At 36.4% G+C, this 13,150-nt stretch overlaps 1 pseudogene; it reads right to left on the bottom strand.

The window, feature by feature from the left end:
* Positions 1-6,877: 6,877 nt before the first annotated feature.
* On the bottom strand, positions 6,878-7,658 carry LOC101339851 (large ribosomal subunit protein uL30 pseudogene; annotated as a pseudogene).
* Positions 7,659-13,150: the final 5,492 nt, after the last annotated feature.

Here is a 13,150-nt window from a genome sequence, read left to right as displayed (position 1 = left end):
TCATATTATATTTTAGCTACTGTCTAGCACAGAATGAAACAACATATTGGATATTTGTTGAGATTCCCTCTGCTTCTGATTACTCACAGCTAAGAGATGTAATTTTCTCCCAATAGTAATTGTATGGAAATTACTTAACTGATTTTGTTTAAAATATCAGAAAATTTGAGTTGGTTTTAAAAAACCAAGAATTCATTGGCTCAATAGAATAGGCACAATAGGGTGCACACTTTCAGATGATATTAGAATGGGTTCAAGTTCTTTTCCTCTGCTTTATCAGTGTTGGTTCAATGCTCAGTTAGCTTCTTTCCAGGTATCCACAGGTCTGCTGGCAGCTTCAGCTTCAGCCTTCTCCCAGCAACCCCACAGGATAGAATGTAACTCTTTCCCAGTCATTCCAGCAAAAGTCCCTAGGTTAGCCCTGATAGGAAGGTTTGGGCCATGTACCTTTCTCTGAACCAATCACTGAAACCATGATTGTAAAATGCACTTACAAATTGCACAGGAAGTAGGTCAGCAGAAACACATGAGCAAAGAATGAGGGTTCGGGGAGGGGAGGAAAACTGGGATGCTGTGTCCAGGACAGGCAGAAATGGATTCTAGATGGGCCAAAAAATATTTGCATCTCACTGTGGGAGAGGGTCAACTCTGTTAATTCTGGTACCTCTGATCTGTTCATTAATCTATTCAACAAATTAATTTATTACTATGTGCCAAGGGCTCTGCTATATAGACTGAACTCTGTGGAACTTCTGGTTTCTCTAACTTCTCATTAAAATTTTAGCCAACTATTTTCCTTGTCCTAAGACAAGAGTTAAAAAGGATATCAGAAATCCCTGAGCTCTGATATTCATTACCTAATTTTGATTTACCCTCTTAGTTTCTGATTTCCTATATCTGTGTATGCCTATTGATACGAACTAATTCTGGATTCTCCTAAGCCCCTCTTGACTTTCTTGCCATGTCTGAGTTCCTATAATATAGCCGTGGAGCTATAGGATATTAATTTTCTAATTCATATCATGATGAATTAGAATATTAATATAATTTAAAAAAAAATCTACAGCATAATGCCAAGATAATTCTTTTTCCCCCCTCCCCTTCTTCTGCTACTCTTGAGGAGAACCATTTTCAATCAAAATTTCTTTTAATGAAAACTGCATCTGGTCTAAGAAACAGCGGCCAATTTCCAACCTGTTGTGAACTTAAGAACTAAATTTGAAAACCTCTTAAAATCAAGGTATAGATGCAAGAGGGAGGGGACTTGGGGATATATGTATATGTATAGCTGATTCACTTTGTTATACAGCAGAAACTAACACAACACTGTAAAGCAATTATACTCCAATAAAGATGTTAAAAAAAAAAAATCAAGGTATAGAATGAAAAGGTTGCCAGACATTTCTCTAAATAAGAGCTCTGGCCCTTTTCTCAAGCTCACTAATAACCATGGCCTATTCTCCCCTGATTGGCCCAACTTCATTCAGATCTACCCCTGCACACCTCTGAGGTTTTACATTAACGTTAGCCTGGCATTATGCAAAGTCCATCAGATTCCTTAAAAAGCCAGAAAGGGGAAAGAGGTAATGTTACTATTGTCTCATGAACTCAAACGGCCCCAAAAGGAAGGATCTGTCTGCTCAGTCTGTGTTTAACCATGGCACCAATTCTGAGTCATCCTTCATTTAAGAGAACTCCATTTTATGTAATAATTCCCACTGATCCCTTCACTAAACCCTGGCCCCTACATTTCTGTTCTCCCGCTGTCCCTCCATCTTTCTGTTTCACCCTCATTCCTCTCTTCCTCCTCTTTTTTCTGATTTATTGTTCCCTACTCACTCTCTTTCCTCTCTCGATTGCATGCCCGCCTACTGGTGGCCCTCTGTTTTATTTAGTGATTAATAAAACGTGAGCAAGAGAGTATTTATTAAGAATCTTTTATTTGCCACAGAATGAAATAGGATCTAAATCCAAGTCTGTCTGAGTCCTTATCTAGTGAAGAGACCAGAGTTTGAACCCAGATTTGTCTGATTTCAAAGTCCATGATCTCCTATCACGCCATTCTATCTTTAATCTAAAAATTCTTATTCACTCAGTCCATTGATTTCACATTTATAGTACATCAGACCCCCCTAGTCACTATCATACAACCTGTTTTATTTTTTTCAGAGTATGTGTTACTACATGAAATTATCTTTTTCCTTTACTGGTTTTCTTATGTATGGTCCATCCTCCTTCACTTAGGAGTCATTTCCTTACAATTAAGGACTTGCCTCATTCACCACCGTATCACCACTACTCAGAAGAACACCTGTCTCATGACGGTTTATCAATATCTATGTCTTCAATAGATGAATTAATGTATAAGTGCTTTCTATATTTCAGCTCCACAAGTAAACATCCACAAGCATCATAGCATAGCATAGCATAGCATAACATCATAGAGCTCTATTGATGCAAAGAAAACCCCAAATTTTTAGTATAGGCATTTTCAAACATATAGTAGGAAGAATAACATGATGAAATCTATATAAACTCTTAAAAGATTCATTAACTGTTAACATTCTGCCACATTTGTTCTCTCCCATGCTCTTTCTCTCTAATTCCCACTTTGTAATATAAACACATCAAAAAAGACTATCAATTTATATTTAGAAGATAGGAAGGACTCTTGCCTTGCATCAACAAGTACAAGATGAGAAACCCAAGAGAATAATAATTATCTGAAGAGATGAACAACTACACTAACTCTCATACAGATGCAAATTTAAAACATGAGGCATCCCTCTATACCTACCACTTTGGCAAAAAATTAGAAATGTTAGTGAGAATATGGAGAAGTAGGAAACTTGTGGATCACTGACAGGCATGGGGAGCGATGGGGCCCTATTGTCTGGCAGTGCTCAGAGTGCTGCAGGATGTGCATACCCTGTGACCCCCAGTCCTCCTAAGTACATGTCCCAGAGAAATAGGGGCAGAGATATAGAAGGACTGATGTATGATTTTGTTTATCACAGCAGTGTTTGTGGTAGAAGGAAGTTGGAAGCAACTCAGCTGCAATTTGCTAGGGAAATAAATAAACAAAGCATGGTAGATGTGCACTATGGAATATTATGCTCAGAGCAGAAGGACACATAGAACAATATGCATCAATCTTTACATAGTGTGGAATAAGAAAGTCAGAAAAAAATGAGATTGTAATACACTGTCACTTATGTAAATTTAAAACATACAAATACAAGGCAACGTGCTATATTTTTCAGATACAAATATATCCAAATGCAGTAGAGTGGGTTTCTATGGAGGGGTGGTGGGCAGGGAGAGGAAGATTGAAAAAAAAAGGAGAAATAAAATGAGAGGGGCCTCACAGGGATAGAAGATAATAGTATACCATGAATAGAGGCATGTGACTGGCCCAATTTTCTGTATATGATTTTTTTTAATTTTTTAATAAAACAAAGTAAAAGTAATAATGTCATAAAACTCTTCATTCATTTGAAAATGTCTGTCTCTTACTAACAGTATGCCATCAACAATGCACAAGGTTCATGGTGGTTGATCATCTCCCCATATAATTGTGTTTCTATTGGGTACCCGTTGGTTTCTCATTATGAATTCCAATGTTTATAGGTTCTCTGTATATGGACATGGTCAGATCAATAAGAATGTCACATTTTATGCTCACAAAACTGAATTAGAGAAAAGAAGGGAGCATCACAAATAAAACATAAACCGATATCACATATACCTCTTGACCTGTGAGGCACTGAGAAAGACACACCACCACCTGAATACGTACTTGCAAAAATGACTAACCTGTATTTAATAACGAAGAAACAATCCGACTAATCTGATTTTGACATTCAACATGACAACAGGCGTGGACTTTTCAAAAATGTCAGTGTCATTAAAGACAATAAAAAGGTGAGAAGTTTGTTCTAGATCAGCGATTGGCAAACTATAGGCCAATGGATAAATGCAGCTTGTTTTTGTACCGCCCACAAGCAGACCATGGTTATATTTTTTAATTGTTGGGGAAAAATCAAAAGAAGAATAATATTTCATGAACCATGAAATGTATATGAAATTCAAATTTCATAGTCCATAAATAAAGTTTTATTGGCACACAGCCACACTCATCAGGTTGTCAATGGCTCTTTTTGCTCTGTAATAGCAGAGCTAAGCAGTTGCAACAGAGACTATATGTGGCCCATAAAGCCTAAAATATTTGCTATCTGAGCCTTTAATAAAAAATTTGCCAACTCTTTCTCCAGATTAAAGGAAACTAAAGAAACATAACTTCAGGCAATGAATGAGACTTGGTTGACTCAGGGTAAAAGAAAAAACATTATTTGTACAACAGAAAATTTCAATATGGGTTGCATATTAGATTAATAGCATTGTATCAATGTTAAATGTCTCTGGTCTGGTGCTTGTGTAGGAAAATTTCCTTGTTATCAGTAAATATATGTTGAAATATTAGGGGTGCAGCTTCATGATGTCTGCAATATACTTTCAAATGCATCAGACGGAAAATTGTATGTGTCCGTGTGTATATATATGGAGAGAGAGAGAACAAATACAATAAAATATAAACAATTAATGGATGTAGGCGAAGGGTATATAGTTGTCCATTGTACTATTTTTTCACCTTCTTGACATTTTTCAAAATAAAAAATATTAAAAGAAAAAAAGGTAGACTGTTTTTTTTAAATAACCATTTTCTTTTGAGTTTGCAGGGAAGCAGAATAAATATTTTCCTAAAATGCATCAGTTCACTCTCTTCCCTGAGGAAACACTTACAATAAAAAGGATATCCCAGCTCAGTTAAGAAACCTAGCGCCCCTCCTTAATTCCTCTCTTTCCCTTACCCACATGGAATCCACCTTCAAAACTCTACCTTCATAATATATCCAGAACCTGAGCTCCCCTCCACTGCCACCATCCCAGTTCAATCCACCATCATCCCTCACTTGATGCTGCAATAGTCTCCTTGCTGGTCTCTTCACCAAGTAGACTTTTACTCAGTGATCTTTTAATCCTATAAATGAGATTGTGTGATTTTCCTGTTCCAAACTCTCCCATGGCTTCCATCACATTTAAATAAAATTCAAAATCCTTAGCATAACCTATAAGACATGCACAATACAGCCCTTGCTCATCTCCCTGATAACATTTCCCACTCTTCTCTCTCCTTCAGATGCGCAAAACATGCTCCCATCTCATGACCTTTATACTTTCTGTTACCCTTGCCTGCTCCCAAATCTCTTCATGTCCAAAATCTTCACATCACTCAATACTCTGTCCAAATTTGTCTCCCCAAAGAGGACTGTCCTGCCCACTCTACCTAAAATAACCAAAACACTACCAGTAACTCTCTATTTCCTTAGCTTGATTTATTTTCCCCATAGTACAACGTTTACATTCCTGGTGTCTGGCCTTTTCTAACACTCACACATGAGAATGTTAACTCCATGAGGGAAAGGGAATTTTTTAATCATTTATTTTTATACTAGCATATAACCATATATTTTTTGAAGAATACCCAAAGACTTCATTCATTTAACTAATAGTTATGGAATACCTACTCTAGGAGGGGCACTGTTCTGGTTACTTGGTCCACATTAGTGAACAAAACAAAAATCTGTGCCGCCATGGAGCTTACACACTATCAGGGAAGAACATTCTAGAGTGTGTGGAAGGAGAGGGGTCATGGGGAGGATGCATGTATGCTTGTAATACTGGACACATATCTAAGGGACTCTCCAAACCCATCAGCAGGCAAAATGTGCACCGTGCAACTCCATTAATGACTACATCAGCATTAAAGACAGGGGAGTCATTTACAAAGGAATGCAAGCTGCAGTTGGAAGGAAAGCTTGGATAGAGAGCGGAAACGGAGGTTAGGAGGCCCAGAGCAAACAGTACTGGGACTGGGAGGCAAGACAGACTACATTTTCTGGTGGTGGCAAAAATGACAGGAATATAATGGAATTAGCTGGTCTCAGGATTCCACCTGGGCCACTGATACGATGCTCCTTCCATTCCAGCATAGACCGCTGTGGTGTGGGAAGCTGAATTTCATCAACAATTTGTGGTGCAGCCTGAATGGCCTTTGCACAAGTGTCTAGTAAGATAGTTGAAGAAGAGTTGTCTTGTGTCTCAACAAAATCAAACCTACGGAGAATTTTATTATATGTAAATTATACCTCAATAAACCTGATATTTTTAGAAAATCTGCCCATAGTGGAGAAAGAACTCACAGTTGGGACAGGGTTCCAGATACCTTTTGGCGTTCTTATCCATATCCTATATATTAAAATAGAAACAAATTGGTTATTTCTGTTTATTTGCATTTTAAAACCTTTATGGCTAACAGTTTGCTTCCAGTGTAAAGAAGTTCAAGACTCCATAAGCTAGTGTTTCAGAGATTTCAGTGTCCCTGAGCGGGAGCTGCTTGGGGCAGGGGGGTTCACTTCTGAATTGGAAAAGATATAAAGACAGTCCCGACTTACGATGGCTAGACTTTACGATTTTTTGACCACGATGGTGCCAAAGCAATATGCATTCACTAGAAGCTGAACTTTGAATTGTGAATTTTAATCTCTTCTTGGACTACTGATACATAGCATGACACTCTCATGATGCTGGACAGTGGCAGCCACAGCTCCCAGCCAGCCATGCAATCACAAGGATAAGCAATGGATACACTTACAAGCATTCGGTACCCATACAACTGTTCTTTTTCACTTTCAGTATTCACTAAGTTACATGAGATATTCAGCACTTTATTAGAAAATAGGCTTTGTGTTAGATGATTTTGTTTTTTCAATTTGAAAGCAGTCACTGTTTATTAACTGACCAGATTACAAAAATAATCATGGTAGATACCTTAGTTCATCCTTCTTATAAGTCTGTTGATCTGGTCTTCTCTGTCGCCAGCATCTCCACCTTCTACAAAATGGGTAGTCTTTTTCTTCATTCCACCTCATGGAGAAGACAATTTGAAGGGCCACAGGAAGTTGTTTGCTTCTTTGAAACGTTTTCCAACAGTATAGATCTCATGAATCAGATCCTCCATGCAGATAATACCGTATTTGCCAAGAGATCGAGCAATCAACACATTATCCGTCAGGGCAATTCGCTTCTTGTTGATTTTGCCATAACCACACTTGTAGATCTAACCACACTTGTAGATCAATTCATTTACTGACTTCAGGTTTGGGTACCCCCATGCAATGTATGGTTCCACAGTTCTCAGCATGTTAATCGAAGCCTTGTTGAGCTTCACAAATGTGCCATTGAAAATCTGACAGAGGCGAAGAAGCTGCAACACCTTTCGAACCTTTGGGCTCACACCACTGATACCTCTGATCCTGATGACAAATGTCAATTTGGGTTCCGCTGGTACGTAGAAGTTGCCGGCTTTTCTTGCCATCCTAGCCATTCGAATTTCAGTTCTGTACATCTGCTGGTATTCCTTGTGATTGTACTTAGCTTTTTCATAGATAAGGCTTCCTCCTTGCCTTTCAAAGCATCTTCTGGGCAAATTTCTTTCTCGGGCGCTTGATCTTAAGCTCTGAGAAATTCTTCCGCTTTTTCTTAAGGGTTTCTGGCACAGCAGGAAACTTCTTTTTCTTCTCCTCAGCACCTTCCATGGTTCCAGCCAGGAAAGAGGCTGTGTTAGATGACTTTTACCCAACCGTACGCTAATGTAAGTGTTCTGAGCACTTTTAGGGTAGGCTGGGCTAAGCTGTGATGTTCAGTAGGTTCGGTGTATTAAATACATTTTTGATTGAATGGTATTTTCAGCTTACGATGGGTTTATAAAGACATAATGCCACTGTAAGTCTGGGAAGATGTGTAATTAGTCTCTCCTTCCCTGGGGGTCTAACCTCCTTTTGTCCTGGGAGACAAATTCAGCCTGAAGCTGCTCAAGATCAATGCACTGTAAACGGTTGGATGTTACAAGTACTCAGCTGACATTACTGTCCTCATTCAGTTACAAATGGTATACCTGGACTTTGAGCAAAGATACCTACCCCTTCCTGTTTCAATAATAACACCTCCTCTCTTATCTGTGGGCCCCAAGATTCTCAGATCTTACTCTGCCTCCCTTACCTCGGCAAGGGTTTCTACCCCACTTCCCTAGCCTGCTCAGTGGTGACAATCCCATCAATTTGTATCCTACTCCAAATCCTCACCCTACTCCCATTCCCTAGACAATTAGCCCAGAGTTTCTTCTGGCCCTGAACCTGCACCACCACTAGAGACAAAAACAAGTAGAGAAGCTGAACAGAGAGCTGAAAGACCACTCTTGTGGGTGCTTGAAATTGGACTTATAGAACAACAACAATTTTTCCTCTGGTTTATTGAATCTCTACAGTGTTCCAGATCTTATATTAGATGCCTCACAAACACCTTATTTTGTTGTGAATCTTCTATTCACAACGATCCTAGAATACAAGTATTACTATATCCATACTTACTGAGGAAGTAACTGAAATTCAGAGAAGTTGTTTTGAAATTGGGATGCAAACCCAATTCTAAAAATATACTCTAGATTCTGAAGAATTTAGAAGAGAAAATGCCAAACACTAGGTTTTATTAATTAAAAGGAAAATTAATCTTTATTTGTAGACTCATAATTTATGCCAAATTCTGGCCACATTTTTATGCTCAGTTTTCATAGTTGCTTACTCATGGGATGGAATATTATGCTCATACAATTGAAAAAAAAATAAAGAAAACATTATTGGAGTTTAAGTGCTGAATGTTGAATTCTGAAATTTGTAGACTAGCAAAATTATGGAATGCTTACAAAACTGATACCTTGCAAGCACTTAGAAAATGGTCGTCATCAAATGCCAATGTGGATTCACTGATAATACTTTATTGTCAATCCATAGAATACAATTGAAGAAATAAATAAATGAATAAATATCCAACTAGCCAAATTTCCATTTAATATAATTACTAAACTCATAGATATGGAGAATAACCAATTATAGTGTATTTGCTTTAGCAAGAGATTGGACAGACACTATTCTTTGGACCAGATGGGAAAATGTAAACCAGATGATAGCACAGTTTCATGCATATTCAGCTGATTTCCTAGATAGATCTAAAGAATGTGGTTTTCTAGAAAACAAAAGTTTTAACTTCATCATGTCTTTATCTATCTTTGATGTATATAGAACTTCCAATGATTCTGGGTCCACACTTCATCTGCCACAAATATTAGGACATTTAATAACTGACCTTTGAAATCAGTTCATATACTTTGAGAAAAGGATATGTTGTACAACATGCAATTGAAAGGTATACAATACACTTCTTACTTCCTTTCAGTAGAGTAGTAAGCACTATATAGAAAGGCCAAAACAAGCATCTATCAACTAACCCAAGAAGTTGGCCATAAAAAATGGAAATCTTGGCTTCCCTGGTGGTGCAGTGGTTAAGAATCCGCCTGCCAATGCAAGGGACACGGGTTCGAGCCCTGGTCTGGGAAGATTCCACATGCCGCGGCGCAACCGGGCCCGTGAGCCACAACTACTGAGTCTGTGCGTCTGGAGCCTGTGCTCCACAACAAGAGAGGCCGCGACAGTGAGAGGTCCATGCACCGCGATGAAGAGTGTCCCTCGCTCACCTCAACTAGAGAAAGCCCTCGCACAGAAACGAAGACCCAACACAGCCAAAAATAATAAAATAAATAAAAATGGAAATGTTAACTAACAGTTACATTTATTTGGATAGGGCAAATTTGTCAAATTAAAAATATGAATTTTTCATACTTAGGTCTACCTTTTTAGAGTCTTTAGTATGTTTATCATTCAGTATCACTAATAAAAGCACTTCTAGTAGTACTATAAGCATTCAATTCCCCAATTCTCTTAATGATTTCTTTTAATAATATTTACTTTTATGAAAGATTTACTATATGCCTGGTATTGTGCTAAGTGCTTTCTATATATTTCCTTACTGAATCCATACACAACAATATAAGGTAAAGGTTTTTATACCTATTTCATGGATAATGAAACTGCAACTGTGAAGTCAATTCTTAAGTTAGAACAAGAAGTTAGACAGTATTATACACAGCTGATAACTTTTCTTATTTCTTTTTATCAATAATTATCATTTTAAGGCCCAGAATTTTGATTTTATGCTAGAAAAAATAATATTAGCATGCATACACACATATACAAGAATATACATATGTGTGTATGTATATATATTTGCATTTTATTTATGTGTGTGATTGTGTTCTTATGTAAATCAGAAAATCTGTATGGACTAATTTTATACTTTATAAATGTGGTCAATGTTTCTCCCAGAATATTATTGATGGTACATAACTGGCTGGCAGTTGCAATAAAGATTCCCCTTTCCTTTGCTTTTCTCTACTAAAAATAGAGAAATATTCTTGAGAATGTTTTTAAGATGAATGAATTTTTGTGGAATTCATTTAATCAACATATATCCATATTCTTCAACTTTATTTTATCAAGACGAACTGAGGTTTCTTCTACATTATGAATTCTGAGCCTTTTCATAAATATTAAAATTTTCTTTAGTTTTTGACATATAACTCTCAATTCTCATCTCTCATCTCAACAGATCTAATTTAGATTTGTCAAATGTCCATTTTCTTGACCTTTATGGTTCTATATTTGATAGTTACTATAATACCTTTAGTCCCTAGCTCTGTGATTCTTTTTGTATTGATAGTTTTGATCCCTTATCTTTTGTTTTGTTCTTAATATTATGCCTAACTTTTCATAATTTTAATAACTGTATAGTATGTTGAGAGTTTCAGTGAATCTTTGATTAGTTAATGATGCTGTCTCAACACCGAAATGGAAAATTGCTGTTCTGATTATTATCAATCAGAAATATTTCATAAGATCAGACTGGTCAGTCACCATTTTCCATTTTTTCTATAGTTTTAAATTTCCTTTGCTTGTTGATCTGTCTATGTTACTTAATTTGAGAGAGTCCTAAGACACTGGGTGACCTTTAAAGCAAAAGTAGACTGAACTCCATGGGTACAGGTTTTTTTGCATTGATGATCCATTGGTGCTATATTAAAATCAATTATGTATAGAGTATCTTTAACTTTTTTCTTCACTAGTTATCTGTTCATCTTAAGCTTTTCTAATTTACCTAATTCTTTAATTTTCCAAATTCTGTCTTCTTTGTGATCTTCAGGGACAGGTTTAATATAGTTTTAAATTATTATATCTGATTAAATAAAAGAATGAATGCATTCACTTATTTTTTAAGATGCACAAATCTTGCTTTTTTCCTGGGCTAACTAGTGAACATTTCCTCCTATGGACAGCCTGTGAAATAAGAAGAGCAACCTATAAGGTGGACCGTAAAGTATTTGAAAAATCAAAGGTCAAAAGTTAGCAAAAGAAAGATGCAAGGTGGGAACACAATTTCTTGTAAACACTATATGAGTCAAAGCAAAAGGACTCAAAAATAATTTATATGAGAAACTGAACCCTGATAGATTTTTATTGAAATGAAAGTTTTACACTATTTTTGATTATCATGTCAGTATCTCCCAAATATCAGGAAGAGATTTTTGGATTAACTGACTATAATCAACTTTCTTCAACTTATTCCACACTCTTCAAAGTGAGCTAGACTAAAGACTAATCCTTTCAAGATATTATCCTTCATATACATCCTCAGGTGATTTCTAATTTGATGATGTGATGATGACAAGCTCAATATTCTCCAGCTTCCATCTTATTTATCATACTTGGTTCATTTCCAAGGACTAAAGGCCTGAGTCATTAAAAATTATATGCCCCATTTAGGCAGGTTTTCTGCATACTTTACTCAGGGAAAAAGTTGAATGCATTTTCCCCCTTATAAAATATGCTTTTTATGATTAATCAACATTTAAACCTGATATATAACTAGATGCCTCTCAGCCTCATACCTTCTTGGTGCATAATTCTTGAGAAAAGCAAACTTAAATAAAGACATCCTTGCACAATGTCCCATCCCCAACCCCAGGTAGTTATATTTTGGGGAAAAAAAAACCCAGAGCTGTAAATTCCTTTTATCAGCCTATGCATTTTAACCTGCTTTCATTAAATACAGAAGCTAAAACACCCCTCCCTTCAGGTAAATTTAACCAACTGATTGTTTCAAAATAACAAATCATTTATACTCTTTATCTTACTGCTTCTTTTTTAAATATGCATTTTTATTAAAATATGTTTTCTAATGTGATTTAAGTGAATACTTATTTTAAAATAAAAGTTTCTGATTGCTAAGATTATTTCAGAGAAGAAAAGATGAACTATACCAATAGCATTCCAGCAAATGAAATAACAGCTATAAAAGATAATAAATACAGCTAACATTTGTGGTAACTCATTTAATCCATACAACAATCCTATGAGGCAAGTTACTATTATTAGTATCTCCATTTCACAGATGAGGAAGCCAAGACAAGGAAAGGCTGATAGCTATGTCAGAGATCCCACAGCTGTGCTAGTTTTAGTAAGTAATGCATGCAGTGTTCCAAGCACTGGAGCTCAAGACTTCATCACCATGTTATTCCCAATCCATTCTCTATTGCTCCATTTTGGAAACTCCCATGTTTTTATTTCTTCATCACTGCACTAACAATCTCTACATGGTCTTCAAAATAATCACTTTAAAATTTTGCTTACTTAATCTTCATAATTATTTACATGCTCCTCAAGGGTAGGAATTTTTCTTTTACTGAAAGGGGGGTTCTATGTTTCTTAATTCTTAACCTGGGACATGTGCAGTTTGAAAATGTGGTTTTTGATACAACCCTCTGCTCATTATCTGCATCTCCCATACCCACATTCTCCCTCAGTTAAGATAGCTACTAAACCTGTTCATATAGTGGAGTATACAATGAGCTTTGTGAGCACATGATACTGGTATGTTTATTCCAAACAGAAACAACTTACTAGAAGAAATTATGGTATTCATTGCTTAAGTAAGGCTTCAAGTTAGAAAGAGAAATTTGGGCAAGGGAGAGTGCTTATTAAAATTCCTCCTTATCTCCCCCAAAAGTACCAAATAACTAAGCTCAACTCAACACAACACTATTTAACAATAAAAGGAATGGAGACAGTGAACAAGGTGTCAT

This window comes from Tursiops truncatus, chromosome 7 (assembly GCF_011762595.2).
Source record: "Tursiops truncatus isolate mTurTru1 chromosome 7, mTurTru1.mat.Y, whole genome shotgun sequence".
Taxonomy (NCBI): Eukaryota; Metazoa; Chordata; class Mammalia; order Artiodactyla; family Delphinidae; genus Tursiops; species Tursiops truncatus.
Note: the sequence above shows the minus strand (reverse complement) of the source record. Positions and strands in the feature narration are given on the sequence as shown.